The sequence below is a fragment of the Hemitrygon akajei genome, chromosome 15 (genome assembly GCF_048418815.1).
Source record: "Hemitrygon akajei chromosome 15, sHemAka1.3, whole genome shotgun sequence".
Taxonomy (NCBI): domain Eukaryota; kingdom Metazoa; phylum Chordata; class Chondrichthyes; order Myliobatiformes; family Dasyatidae; genus Hemitrygon; species Hemitrygon akajei.
Window position 1 is genome coordinate 4,245,578 of NC_133138.1, and position 15,526 is coordinate 4,261,103.

At 44.0% G+C, this 15,526-nt stretch overlaps 1 protein-coding gene across 1 annotated transcript in view; it reads left to right on the forward strand.

The window, feature by feature from the left end:
* mgat4b (alpha-1,3-mannosyl-glycoprotein 4-beta-N-acetylglucosaminyltransferase B) overlaps positions 1–15,526 on the forward strand; it is a 275,855-nt gene that overhangs the window by 844 nt on the left and 259,485 nt on the right. The window lies entirely within an intron of this gene.

The following is a 15,526-nucleotide window of genomic DNA, read 5'->3' on the forward strand; positions in this document are numbered from 1 at the left end:
AACACACAAAATGCTGGAGGAACTCAGCAGATCAGGCAGCATCTATGGCTTACCCCGAAACATCGACTGGGGATTCACTTCCATAGATACTGCCCGACCTGCTGAGTTTCTCCAGCATTTTGCGTGTGTTGCTCTGGATTTTCCAGCGACTCTTTGTGTTTAGTGTTAACTTTGCGGGCAGTGTGTTTGAACACGGATACCTCATTATCGGATTAAACACAGCAAGTTTATGTCAGTTGTTTTATTCGCTCGCCAAATGTGTTCACTAATTCCATCGGTTTACCTGAAGCTGTGGAATTTATTGCCACAGACGTGTGTGGAGACCAAGGCATTGGGTATATTAAAAGCGGAAGTTGATAGATTCAGGGCATGAAAGGATACAGAGAGAAGGCAGGAGAATGGGGTTGAGAGGGATAATAAATCAGCCATGATGGAATGGTAGAGCAGACTCGATGGGCCGAATGGATTAATCCGCTCCTACGTCGTTGCCTATGGGGAAAAGGGTTGCAATCGGTCTTTACCGTGTGGACCCGTCCCTTGCCTATGGAGGGGGGGGGGGGGGAGAGAGAGGGTTGCAATCGGTAGAGATGGCTCTCGGTGTAACTGCTTTGCTCGGTGACTTTCCGGAGGGTTTTGGAGTGACCCGCACTAAATGGAGATGCCCTGACCGTTGCCTTTGAGATGTGTGTGTTTGTTTTCTGTGTTGTTTAGGAGGCCCGCATGGGTCTGCTTTGTGCAGCGTGCTATCTCTTTCGCTTTGTACCGCGACAAGAGTTGTATAGCGTGTAAATAGAAGCTACTAGAAACTCCTGGGAGGAGAAATAGCGTTAGGATTCAAAATTCAAGATAGTTTAATGTTACTTCCAGTGCACAAATTTAAAGGAGAACGAAATAATTGTCACGCTGGATCCGATGCAGCGCCAGAAACACACAATAAGATAAAAAGCACAAGCGTAATAAACACTAGGTAAGATCGCTTCAAAACTGTTCAAAAGTTGTGTCAGAATGTTGTGTTGCTGAAAGGTTAGCGGTCCAAAACTATTCCCCAACCTGCTTTTTTCAAAATTTGATGCAGGATCTCAAAACTGTACCATTGGCAATTCTTAAGGACCCCTCTGCCCCCTCTCCTGCCCCACCCGCTAGATGTTGAACTGTTCCAATTAGTTTTATTTCTTTTGTTTTTAAAATTGGTGTACAGTATTTGTATATGAAGAAATTTTTAATGTAATCTGCATGCTCTGTGTGAATTGTTCAGAGTCAAGTTTAATCACTGGTATGTGACATTTATTGTTTTGTGGCAGCAGTACAGTGCAATGCATAATAAAACTATAAATAATAAGGGTGTGTGTGTGTACTTAAATAAGTAGTGCAAAAAGGGAGAGAAAAAAGGTAGTGTTCTTGAGTTCAGAAATCTGATGGCAGAAGGGAAGATGCTGTTTAAAATATTGAGCATGGTTCTTCAGGCTCCTGTACCTTCTCCCTCATGGTTGCAATGAGGAGAGGATGATGGGGGTCCTTAACGATGGATGCTGCCTTTTCAAAATGTCTTTGATGGTACAGAGTTTGCTCAGCTTATTGGCCTGTTTCTCCATTAGACTGATATACTTTTGGTTCATGTCTACTCTCTAACATATTGTATAAGCTTTTCACTGTATCTCGGTACATGTGGCTGTAACACACTGATTACATTTCTGGATAGTTTTACGAAATGACAGCTGGAAAAGATGGAAATCCTGGGGTCAGGCGTCATCCCTGCAGAAATAGCGATATCACATTCAGATTCATTTATCACATGTTCATTGAAACATACAGTGAAAAATGTAGTTTGCGTTAGCAACGAACACACCCAAGGATTTGCTGAAGGCAGCTTGCAAGTGCCACTGCTGTTTTGGATTCATCAAACATGCAGGATTTAAAAGTAAATTTTTAACTTGCAGGGAAAGGTGGAGAGGCAGAGAGAACCAAAGGGGAAAAAAGATGAAGTATTTCAACACCTGATTACTGACCTTTTAGTTTTATTTCTCCCTCTGTTAACCTGTTTAATTTTAACTTTAACAAATGCTATCGGACATGGCGAATATCCCAGCATTTTATGTTTTAATCAAAGTTCAAAGTAAATATTTTTGAAGTACATATTCAACCCTGAGATTTCAGATTTGCACTATCTTAGTTTTCACAGCATGCAGGGAGATGAGGGGGTGTTGAAGGAGGAAGATACTGGTGATGTTATCCAGTATGTGCCAGCAGAATTTTAAATTAAAATAGAAAGATTTGAGTCTAGAGACCTACATTGTTTCTGGTTTTATCCAGGGAACTATCAGCATGTTTTGCTTATAACAGATTGGTGAGATATGCATTGTATCTGTGTAAATTTTTATTGTATCTTCACTGCATCTTTTAAAATTGCAGTAATTATCTTTTATTTGGGTAAATTATTTTGTCTTTCGACTATAAGGCTGGAGCAGAATTAGGCTCATTAAGTCTGCTCTGACTTGTTGTTCCTCTCAACTCTATTTTCCTGTCTTCTCCACATAATTTTTGACCCCCGACTAATCAAAAACCTATCGCCCTCTATTTTAAATATACCCAATGATTTGGCCTTCACAACCATCTGTGGCAACAAATTACACAGATTCACCAGCCTTTGGCTAAAGAACCTTATCTGTTCTAAATGGAGGTCCTTGTATTCTGAGGCTGTGCCCACTGGTCCTAGACTCCCTCACTATAGGAAACATCCTCTCCATGTCCCACTCTATCTAGGCCTTTTGTAGGACTTGGATGAAAATCAAAGTTGCATTTATTGTCATCTGCACATCTGCTTGTTTACACAGGTGCAATGAAAAACTTGCAGCAGCGTCGCAGGCATGTAGCATTAGAGACAAAAATCTCACAAGAAAAACGTAATTGAGCAAAAATAGAGTTCCATTGTAATATCTGGTGGTCGTGGTATTGCTATACAGTGGTGGCGATTAGGGTCGTGGCGCAACAATGATTGGAAGCAAGGAGAACTTTGTTCTGTAAAAAATATACAACATATTTCCATCTATGTGAACATTGTGGAATATAGAATAGTACAGCACAGTCCAGGATCCTCATACCACAATGTTGTGCCAACCTTTTCAGAATTAGGTTTAATATTGCTAGCATAGGTTGTGAAATTTGTTAATTTGTTTGCTATACATGATCATATGGAGGAAAAAGAACTACTTCAAGATCAGTCTAATTTAGCCCTCCATTTTTCTGTCATCCATGTGCCTACCTGAGACACTCAAATGCCCCTATGTACCTGTCTCTACCACCACCCCTGGCAGGGCTTTCTACACACCCACCACTCTCTGTGTAAATTTAGAAAAAAGTTCGTCTCACATCCCCCCATACTTTTCCTCAAGTCACCTTAAAATGTTAATGATGCCACTTTGTATTAGACATTTCCACTCTGAGCAAAAGTCTCTGCTTGTCCACTTGATATATTACCTTTATTACATGATGCCTCTTATTGTTAACCTTGTTGCATTACCAACAAGTTTAGGAACCTCTCTAGAAAAGATAATAATAGTAAATTAAGCTATTTCAGAGCAGACAATAGCTGTGCTTCTTTAACACTGGGTAGCTGTTGTACATCAGCAGCTCCATAGGCTTGGCAGAACAAGGTTTTGCCCAAATGGCAATGGACAAGGTGGATGTGAATATGTGCACACATGAGTTGGCAGCTGTCAAGGGTGGACTCATCCTTACACTGACCCTAGCTTACTGTCAGTGTCAAGATTGACAGAGTCCTAATGAAGGGTCTCGGCCTGAAACGTAGATCTGGTTTTGTGCAATGAGACAGGTAAAATTAGTGATCTTATAGCTTAAAACAAAAAGAACATAGAATAGTACAGCACATTACAGGCCCTTCGGCCCACAATGTTGTGCTGACCCTCAAACCCTGCCTCACATATAACCCCCCGCCTTAAATTCCTCCATATACCTATCTAGTAGTCTCTTAAACTTCACTAGTGTGTCTGCCTCCACCACTGACTCAGGCAGTGCATTCCAGCTAGGGGTCATCTTGGAAAGAGTGATCACAGTTATGATTGAATTTCTCATACAAATGGAGTTCAATCTAAAACCAGTGTATAATGCCTAAACAATGGAGACTACAATAGAATGAGGGCAGATTTGGCTAGTGTAGATTATATAGTGGGACAGTTGAGGAATAGTGTAAGACTTTCAAGAGATTTTTCACTATGCTCATCAGAAGTATATATTGCAGTTGAAAGCAAGGACAGTAAGCGTGTGGAGAGCCAGCCTCGGATAACTAATGAAATAAAAGAAGGCATCAAAGGGAGGTAACTATAGGCCAGTTAGTTGGGAAAATGCTTGAAGCTATCATTAAAGAAGAAATAGTGAGGCATCTGGAAAGAAATAGATCCATCAGGCAGACACAGCATGGATTCAGCAAAGACAGGTCCTGTTTGACAAACTTGCTGGAATTCTTTGAGGATATAACAAGCATGGGGGGAGCAGATGGACGTTATTTACTTGGATTTCCAGAAGGCATTCGATAAGTTGCCACATAAAAGACATCCAGAAAATAAGGATGCATAGAGTTGGGGTTGATGTATTAGAATGGATAGGGGATTGGTTAACTAATAGAAAGCAGAGAGTTAGGATACATGGGTGTTACTCTAGTTGGCAATTAATGGTGAGTGGTGTGCCGCAGGGGTCAATGCTGGGCCAGCAATTGTTCAGGTAGACGATCTGAAAGAGGGTAACGAGTGTAGTGTATTTAAGTTTGCTGATGTTACTAAATTGAGTGGAAAAGCAAATTGTGCAGAAGATATGGCGGTTCTGCAGAGATTATATAGGTTAAGTGAGTGGGCAAGGGTCTAGGAGATGGAGTACAATGTTGCTAAATGCAAGGTCATCCACTTTGGAAGAAAAAATGAAAGGGCAAATTATCATTTAAATGGTAAAAAAACTGCAGCATGCTGCTGAGCAGAGGGACTTGGGAGTGCTTGTGCATGAATCACAAAGGGTTGGTTTGCAGGTGCAGCAGGCTGTCAGGAAGGCAAGGGGAATGTTGGCCTTTATTGCTCGAGGGATTGAATTTAAGAGCAGGGAGGTTATGCTGCAACTGTACAGGGTACTGGTTACGCTGCACCTGGAGTACTGTGTGCAGTTCTGGTCTCCTTACTTGAGGATGGGTATACTGGCTTTAGAGGCTGTGCAGAGGAGATTCACCAGGTTGATTCCAGAGATCAGGGGGTTAGAATACGAGGAGAGATTGAGTCGCCTGGAATTCAGAAGAATGAGAGGAGATCTTAAAGAAAATATAAAATTATGAAAGGATAGATAAGAGAGGTGCAGGAAAGTTGTTTCCACAAGTTGGTGAGACCAGAACTAGGTGAGGAGAACTGCTTTTCCCAAAGAGTGGTGAATCTCTGGAATTCTCTGCCCAAGGAAGCAGAGGAGACTACATCAGTAAATATATTTAAGGCAATGTTGGATAGATTTTTGCATTGTAGGTGAATTAGGGTTATGGGGAAAAGGCAGGTGGGTGGAGATAAGTCCATGGCCAGATCAACCATGATCTTATTGAATGGCTGAGCAGGCTCGATAGGCCAGATGACCTATTCCTGCTCCTATTTCTTATGTTTATTCTCCATAGAACTGCTTGACCTCATCAGTTTCTTCAGCATTTTGCATGTTTTGCTCAAGATTTCCAACATCTGCAAAAGCTCCTGTGTTCTGGATTGACTTTTTTTCCTTCTCTCCTTTCCCTCCTTTTGCAGTCTGTCTCCTCTGTAGCCACTTTCTCTTAGACCATTTGTTCTCCTTTTGTGTTTGTGTTCTTCCCTTTCCACACCCCACAATACCCGTTCTTCACAGGTCAAAACAACTTTTCATGATAGCAAGAGGGCCTGCACAATGGTAATAGTGTAAAGAGTGCAAGGCCTGGATGAAAGACCCCCACCTTTAAGGCCATACTCTCTTCTCGCTCCTACCATCAGGCAGGAGGTCCCACACCACCAGGTTCAGGAATAGTTATTATCCTACAAACATCAGGCTCCTGAACTAGTATGGATTACCTCAATTCTGAACTGATTCTACAATCTACAACCTCACTTTCAGGACTCTACAATTATTGGAACCCAGAGGGTTAACATATGAGGAGCATTTAATGGCTTTGGGCCTGTACACACTGATGTTTAGAAGAATGAGGGGGAATCTCTATTGAATATTGAGCAGCCTAGATAGAGTGGATTTGGGATGGATGCTTTTCATAGTGGATAAGTCTAGGGCGAGAGGGTGTAGCCTCAGAGTAGAGGGATGTTCGTTTAGAACAGAGATGAGGAATTTCTTTGGATAGAGTGTGGTGAATCTGTGGAATTCATTGCCATAGACAGCTGTGGTTGCCAAGTCATTGGGTTATTTAAAAACAGGTTGATAAGTTATTGATTAGTCTATGAAAGGTTATGGGGAGAAGGAAGGAAAATGGGGTTGAGAGGGATAATAAATCAGCCATGATGGGTTGTTAGAGTGGACTGGATGAGCCGATTCTACTTGTATGTTTTCTGGTTTATGTTCTCAGTATTCATTTTTTTATCTGCACAATTAGTCTTTTGCACATTAGTTGTTTGTCAGTCTTTGTATTTTCCATAGATTCTATTATTTCTTTATTTTCCTGCAAATGCCTGCAAAAAACCCCCTCAAATTTGAGTATCATAATTTCGAGAATAAATTGGCGTTGACTTTCACCCATGACATCTGCACCAACCATGATGCCAAATTAAAGTGAAACCTACTTGTCTGCAAAAGATTCCTATCCCTCCACTTCTTGTATGCTCATGTGCCAGTCCGTTTGTTAAACACCTCTGTTGTATCTGGGTCCCATGCTGGGTATCATCAGCCATCTTTGAACTTTCAGAACAAGGGTGGAGTAAGTCATCGAGAAGTCCACAGGACTGCCCAGGATGACTTCTGCGATTAGATTAGGTGTCAATCAAGTTCAAGTTTATTATTATATGACTACATAACCAAATGAAACTCTGGATCATGGTGTATCCACAAAACATACATATGCCACATACAGCACATGTAACAAAATATTACCACAAATAACTTAAAATATTCAAAATGCCTGTCGTGCTCAGCACAACAATACAGTAAACAGCTCACTGTCCTAGTGACAAGACTTCGGAGGTGGCAGTGTACTCGTTAGTCTCCCAGCCTGAGGGAAGAAGCCAGTCCTAGTTCTGATGCTCATGTACCACCTTCCTGTTGGGACTGGGTCAAAGAGATTGTGAAATTGGTGGTAGGAATCGCTACAACACAACGCTTCTGGTCAATGTCACAAATGGGAGACCCTGGTGATCCTCAGTGGGTTTTTTTTAGGGTCTTGTGGTCCAGTGCCTTGCAGCTTCTGTAGCACACAGTAATGCAGCCAGACAGGACACTCTCGGTGATGTTCCTATAGCAACTTGGAATGAGGATGGGGAGTCTTGCACTACTCAATCACAAAGTTGGTGTGTGTACTGGCAGTGCATGGTGTTGATTCTGCTCACCTATATAGAAAGGGTTTTAAAATAATGGGGAGGGGGAGAGGGATCCTGATGGAAAGTTTAATGAAACACAATGAAACGAAGGGCGGAAATGAAAATTAAAATGTGACAGGAAGGGACAAAAATATAACTGGAGTAAATAGTGAACAGTGCCAAAGAGTAAAGCTAAAGGAGTGTTAACTGAATGCATTTGTACAAACACCAAGAGAATCTGAAGATGCTGGAAATCCAAAGAAGCGCACACAAGATGCAGGAAGATCTCAGCAAGCCAGGCAGCATCTATGGAATTGAGTAAACAGTTGATGTTTCAGGCTGAGACCCTTCATCAGGACTAAAAAAAAAAAAGAGATAACACAATTAGTAACATTTGAGTATGGTCTAATGGTTATTACAGAGCCGTGGTTGAAGGTTAGCCAGGACTGGGAACTCGGTATTCCAGGTGGTTGAAGATTCCAAATGTAATGCAAGCAAAAGGAGATGGGTGGCTTCACAATCAGGTTTATTATCATTGGCATAGATTGTGAATTCTTTTGTTTTGCAGCAGTGGTTCAGTGCAATACATAAAAATAGCTGTAAATTACAGAATATATAAACAAAAATAGTTCAAAAAGGGACAAAATAGTGTGGTGGTGTTTGTGGACCATTCAGAAATTTGATGGTGGATGGGAAGAAGCTGTTCCTGAAATGTTCAGGCTCCTGTACCACCTCCCTAATGGTAGTAATGCGAAGAGGACATGTTCTGATTGATGGGTGTCCTTAACCATTGATGCCCCCTTCTTGAAGCACTGTCTTTTGAATTTCAAGTTCATTTGTCATTTAACCATCCATGAATGCCCGTGCGTACAGCCAAATGAAGCGGCCTTGTGAGCTCAAGAGAAGCAACTGAGATGTTAGACTGCACATTTCCTTCATGCACCGTCTGCTCTGACTCCACTGTGTTGCAGGCAGCATCACGGACCACACCAAGTCCAGCTCATTCAGTTTCTTCGCCAATGAGCAACTTGCTGATGAGGTAGACCTACATTACTTTAAGTTTTGAATGTTCAGCAGGGTCTTGTGATTGAAAAAATATTTTTAAAAAACCACAATAAATCTTTGGTTGACTCGGTAGAAGCCACTGTGTCTGAGTGTGCCACCATCTTACTGGAAGAATTTCTCAATGCTAGAGCCCATGATGGAACTTTGTTAATTAAAAGTGATAATGTTGTGACATGGCTTGAAACAATCTTTCCAGGTGAGGCGACACTTCACCTGTTAGTTGTTGGGGGGGGGGGTCATATACTGTGTTCGGTGCTCCTGATCTGGCCTGTTGTATATTGGTGAGACTCGATGTAGACTAGGAGACCTCTTCGCCAAGCATCTATGCTCTGTCCACCAGAACAAGCGGAATCTCCTAGTGGCCACCCATTTTAATTCCACTTCCCATTCCCATTCCGATATGTCCATCCATGGCCTCCCCTGCTGTTGGGATAAGGCCACATTGGGGTACGAGGAATAACACCTTGTATTCCATTTGGGTAGCCTCCAACCTGATGGCGTGAACATTGATTTCTCAAGCTTCTAGTAATGCCTTTACCCCTTCCCCCCTCACCATTCCCCATCCCCTTGTCCCTCTGTCATGTTATCTTCTTGCCCGCTCATCACCTCCTTCTGATGGACCTCCCCCTACCTTTCTTCTATGGCCTGTCTCTTTCACCAATCAACTTCCTAGCTCGTTGCTTCATCCCTCCCCCTCCGTTTCACCTATCACCTGGCGTTTCTCTCTCCCCTCCCCCCACCTTTCAAATCTACTCCTCAGCTTTTTTTCTCTAGTCTTGCTGAAGGGTTCTGGCCAACATGTCGACTGTACTTTTTTCCATAGGTGCTGCCCGGCCTGCTGAGTTCTTCCAGCATTTTGTGTGTGTTGTTCGGATTTCCAGCATCTGCAGATTTTCTCATTTATAACGTGCATTTTGAATTTTATTTTATTAACTTATTTATGGTAAAATTTTCTTTTATGGGTGGAGGAGCAACACCTTATAGTCTGTCTGGTTGCCCTCCAACCTGATGGCAGGAATATCGATTTCTGGGAAGAAAATATTTCGATCTTCACCTCCCTTCTATTTCCTACTCTGCCCTCTTATCTCTTACCTGTCTATCACTTCCCCCTTGGTCCCCTCCTCCTTCCCTTTCCCCTAAGGTCCAGTCTCCTTCTTCCTCTCCAGCTCTTTACATTTCCCACCCACTTGGCTTCACATCACCTTCTAGCTATTCTCCTCCCCCCTCCCCACTTTTTTTATTCTGGCACTTGACTAGATTGTGGTTTCTTGAAGAAGTTGTTGAGTGGCAGTGGATTGAGAGCCCTCAAATGTGACTCCACTGTTCTAAGAGAAAAGGCCAGTAATTATAATCCTGCAGCACCTGTTGTTGGTACAATATTGAAAATCTATAATCATGGAAAAAATAGGAAGCTTATTGTAATCAAACCAAGTCAACATTGTGTTATGAAAGGTTAATCCTTTGTGGTAAATTGGCTAGAGTTATTTGAGGATATAATGACTCGAGTTGACACAGGTGACACCTGAAGACATCGATCCTTCTGACAGCTTTAACAAGCTTCTGTTGTTTTCTTCTCAGTTCTGAAGAAGTTTTTGTCTTCAAATGTTAACATTCTGTTTTCACCGCAGATGTGGCTGGACCTCCTATTTCAGGCATTTTCTGTTTTGAGTGTGTAAATGTAATCTGTTTGGATTTTTTGAAGCCATTTGACACACTATCACGCATGGAGTACCAGTGGTATTGTGATGTGTTGTAAATGCACCTTAATATTTGCTAATTTGCTAGTGATAATATTAATGTGTTATATGTGAGAGTTAAATGAACCATGTTGTGCATCTTGGTGCAGAGGAACACTGTTTCATTTAGCAGTATACATGTATGTGGTTGCATGACAATGAATTGAGTTTGAGCAAGGTGCTGCAACTAAGTTGTGCTACCTTTCATTCATCCTTGAACTCCATTAGTCATTGCTTGTATAACCTGCATTTGTTAATGTCCTTCTTTAAGTTGTAGTCCTCATTATTCACTAATTCATACCCTCCTCCCACCCCAATTCAAAGGCTTCTACAAAATTTAAAAAAAAGAAATTGCATTGTATCTTGAAGTTGTGTTTATTTTAAGGACATAATTGACATTAATAACATGAATAATAGCCTGAGTGATTTATGGCTTTTTCTCTCTGGAGTTAAGAAGGGTGGGAGGTGATTTGATAGAAGTGTACAAGATGATAGAGAGAGTACAGAGAAGTTTTACTAAAATGTTACCTGGGTTTCAGCACCTAAATTACAGGGAAAGATTGAACAAATTAGGTCTTTATTCTTTGGAGCGTAGAAGGTTGAGGGGGGACTTGATAGAGGTATTTAAAATTATGAGGGGGATAGATAGAGTTGACGTGGATAAGCTTTTTCCATTGAGAGTAGGGGAGATTCAAACAAGAGGACATGAGTTGAGAGTTGGGGGGCAAAAGTTTAAGGGTAACATGAGGGAGAATTTCTTTACTCAGAGTGGTAGCTGTGTGGAGCGAGCTTCCAGTAGAAGTGGTAGAGGCAGGTTCGGTATTGTCACTTAAAGTAAAATTGGATAGGTATATGGACAGGAAAGGAATGGAGGGTTATGGGCTGAGTGCAGGCCAGTGGGACTAGGTGAGAGTAAGTGTTCGGCACGGACTAGAAGGGCCAAGATGGCCTGTTTCCATGCTGTAATTGTTGTTATCTAATAGACTTAGATTGAGTGGACAGTTAGAGACTTTTTCCCAGGGTGGAAATGGCTAACACCAGAGAGCATAATTTTTAAGGTGGTTGGACTAAAGTATGGGGGGGGGGGGGTGGATGTCAGAGGTACACAGAGTGGTGGGTGTGTGGAATGCTCTGCCAGGGGTGGTGGTAGAGGTAGATGCATTAGGAACATTTAAGGGACTGCTAAGCACAAGGATGATAGAAAAATGGAGGGCTGTGTGGGAGGGAAGTGTTCATTTGATCTTCGAGTAGGTTAAATGGTCAGCACAACATTGTGGGCCGAAGGACCTTTACTCTTCTGGCTGCCTGTTCTGTAATCAGTCTAGGGTTTTGAATTAATTTTGTTCATTTTGGGGTTGGGTTATGGTTGAGGTAAGAAAGCATTTGGATTAATAACTGTTATTATCATTTAGAAGGAGTTACTGTGGGTAGATGGAACTCGTCAGCCTGGGAAGGCAGTCCACCGAAGAAAGGGAAAACTCTGATTTCAAACCTCCACTGCCTTGCGGCCATACCCACTTATGGGAAAGGCTTTGGGAGTAAACCCTGAGGACAAATCCGGAGCTAGAGTCCCTAAGGCAGTCTGACGTTGCCTTCAACCTTCTGTGACAACACTGGTGCCAAGCTGTATTGGCCTTTGCCCTTCCCTTGGACAACATTGGTGTGGTGGAGAATGGAGACTTGCAGCATGGGCAACTGCCGGTCTCCCATACAAACTTGCTCAGGCCTGCGCCCTGGAGAGGATGCTCCAGTAGACTTTACACGTGCAGATCCATAGTCTCATGAGCCTAACGGATGCCACCACTCCTACAGAAAGGGGGTAAATTTCCAGCCTGGTTCTGGGTGCACACTGATGTTCCAACAGCGACAACCTGGTTCTGGGTGCACGCTGATGTTCCAACAGTGACAACCTAGTTCTGGGTACACGCTGATGTTCCAACAGTGACAACCTGGTTCTAGGTGCACACTGATGTTCCAACAGTGACAACCTGGTTCTGGGTGCACACTGATGTTCCAACAGTGACAACCTGGTTCTGGGTGCACGCTGATGTTCCAACAGTGACAACCTGGTTCTAGGTGCACACTGATGTTCCAACAGTGACAACCTGGTTCTGGGTGCACACTGATGTTCCAACAGTGACAACCTGGTTCTGGGTGCACGCTGATGTTCCAACAGTGACAACCTGGTTCTGGGTACACGCTGATGTTCCAACAGTGACAGAACCTGGTTCTGGGTACACGCTGATGTTCCAACAGTGACAGAACCTGGTTCTGGGTGCACACTGATGTTCCAACAGTGGCAACCTGGTTCTGGGTACACACTGATGTTCCAACAGTGACAACCTGGTTCTGGGTACACACTGATGTTCCAACAGTGACAACCTGGTTCTGTGTGCACGCTGATGTTCCAACAGTGACAACCTGGTTCTGTGTGCACGCTGATGTTCCAACAGTGACAACCTGGTTCTGTGTGCACGCTGATGTTCCAACAGTGACAATCTGGTTCTGTGTGCACGCTGATGTTCCAACAGTGACAACCTGGTTCTGGGTGCACACTGATGTTCCAACAGTGACAGAACCTGGTTCTGGGTGCACACTGATGTTCCAACAGTGACAACCTGGTTCTGGGTACACACTGATGTTCCAACAGTGACAACCTGGTTCTGGGTACACGCTGATGTTCCAACAGTGACAACCTGGTTCTGGGTGCACGCTGATGTTCCAACAGTGACAACCTGGTTCTGGGTGCACACTGATGTTCCAACAGTGACAACCTGGTTCTGGGTGCACATTGATGTTCCAACAGTGACAACCTGGTTCTGGGTGCACACTGATGTTCCAACAGTGACAACCTGGTTCTGGGTGCACATTGATGTTCCAACAGTGACAACCTGGTTCTGGGTGCTTACTGATGTTCCAACAGTGACAACCTGGTTCTGGGTGCACACTGATGTTCCAACAGTGACAACCTGGTTCTGGGTGCACACTGATGTTCCAACAGTGACAGAACCTGGTTCTGTACACACTGATGTTCCAACAGTGACAACCTGGTTCTGTACACACTGATGTTCCAACAGTGACAACCTGGTTCTGGGTGCACACTGATGTTCCAACAGTGACAACCTGGTTTTGGGTACACACTGATGTTCCAACAGTGACAACCTGGTTCTGGGTGCACACTGATGTTCCAACAGTGACAACCTGGTTCTGGGTGCACACTGATGTTCCAACAGTGACAACCTGTTTCTGGGTGCACACTGACGTTCCAACAGTGATAGAACCTTGTTCTGGGTGCACACTGATGTTCCAACAGTGATAGAACCTGGTTCTGGGTACACACTGATGTTCCAACAGTGACAACCTGGTTCTGGGTGCACACTGATGTTCCAACAGTGACAGAACCTGGTTCTGGGTGCACACTGATGTTCCAACAGTGACAGAACCTGGTTCTGGGTGCACACTGATGTTCCAACAGTGACAGAACCTGGTTCTGGGTGCACACTGATGTTCCAACAGTGACAACCTGGTTCGGGGTGCACACTGATGTTCCAACAGTGACAACCTGGTTCTGTGTACACTTATGGTCGAACAGCAGAACATCAAGTAGGGACAGGAGTACCCCGTCAAGCTCCTTGATTGTCCAGCCATTCAATATGATCATGGATGGGCTTCAATTCCAAAATAAGAGTCCACTTTATTATCACTGACATATGTTGTGACGTTTGTAGAGTGCAAGTCATAAAGTACATGATTTTACAAATATGAATAGTGCAAAAGGGGAATAGCAAAGTAGTATTCATGGGTTCATGGATCATTCAGAAATCTGATGATGGAGGGGAAGAAGCTGTTTGTGAATCATTGTGCGATTCTTCAGGCTCCTGTAACTCCTACCTGATGGTAGCCTGAAACGTCTCCACCCAAGCAAGGCTGCAGGCCCTGATGGTGTCAGCCCCAGGCTGCTCAAAGCCTTTGTCCCCCCCAGCTATGTGGAGTACTTCACCATGTCTTCAACCTGAGCCTGAGTCTCCAAAGGGTTCCTGTGCTGTGGAAGACATCCTGCCTCGTCCCTGTACCGAAGATGCTGCGCCCCAGTGGCTCCAATGACTACAGACCGGTGGCATTGACCTCCCACATCATGAAGACCCTGGCGAGACTTGTTCTAGAGCAGCTCCGGCCTATGGTTAGGTCACACTTAGACCCCCTCCAGTTCACCTACCAGCCCTGTCTAGGAGTTGAGGATGCCATCGTCTACCTGCTGAACCTTGTCTTCGCCCACCTGGACAAGCCAGCGAGCACTGTGAGGGTCATGTTTTTTGACTTCTCCAGTGCGTTCAACACCATCCGCCCTGCTGTGCTGGGTGAGAAGCTGACAGTGATGCAGGGGGATGCTTCCCTGGTGTCATGGATTATTGATTACCTGACTGGCAGACCACAGTACGTGCACTTGCAACACTGTGTGTCAGACAGAGTGGTCAGCAGCACTGGGGCTCCACAGGGGACTGTCCTGTCTCCCTTTCTCTTCACCATCTACACCTCAGACTTCAACTACTGCACAGAGTCTTGCCATCTTCAGAAGTTTTCTGATGACTCTGCCATAGTTGGATGCATCAACAAGGGAGATGAGGCGGAGTACAGGGCGACGGTGGGAAACTTTGTCACGTGGTGTGAGCAGAATCATCTGCAGCTTAACGTGAAAAAGACTAAGGAGCTGGTGGTGGACTTGAGGAAGGCTAAGGCACCGGTGACTCCTGTTTCCAACCAAGGGGTCAGTGTGGACATGGTGGAGGATTACAAATACCCGGGGATACGAATTGACAATAAACTGGACTGGTCAAAGAACACTGAGGCTGTCTACAAGAAGGGTTAGAGTTGTCTCTACTTGCTGAGGAGACTGAGGTCCTTTAACATCTGCTGGACGATGCTGAGGATGTTCTACGAGTCTGTGGTGGCCAGTGCTATCATGTTTGCTGTTGTGTGCTGGGGCAGCAGGCTGAGGGTAGCAGACACCAACAGAATCAAACTCATTCGTAAGGCCAGTGATGTTGTGGGGGTGGAACTGGACTCTCTGATGGTGGTGTCTGAAAAGAGGATGCTGTCTAAGTTGCATGCCATCTTGGACAATGTCTCCCATCCACTCCATAATGTACTGGTTAGGCACGGGAGTATGTTCAGCCAGAGACTCATTCCACCGAGATGCAACACTGG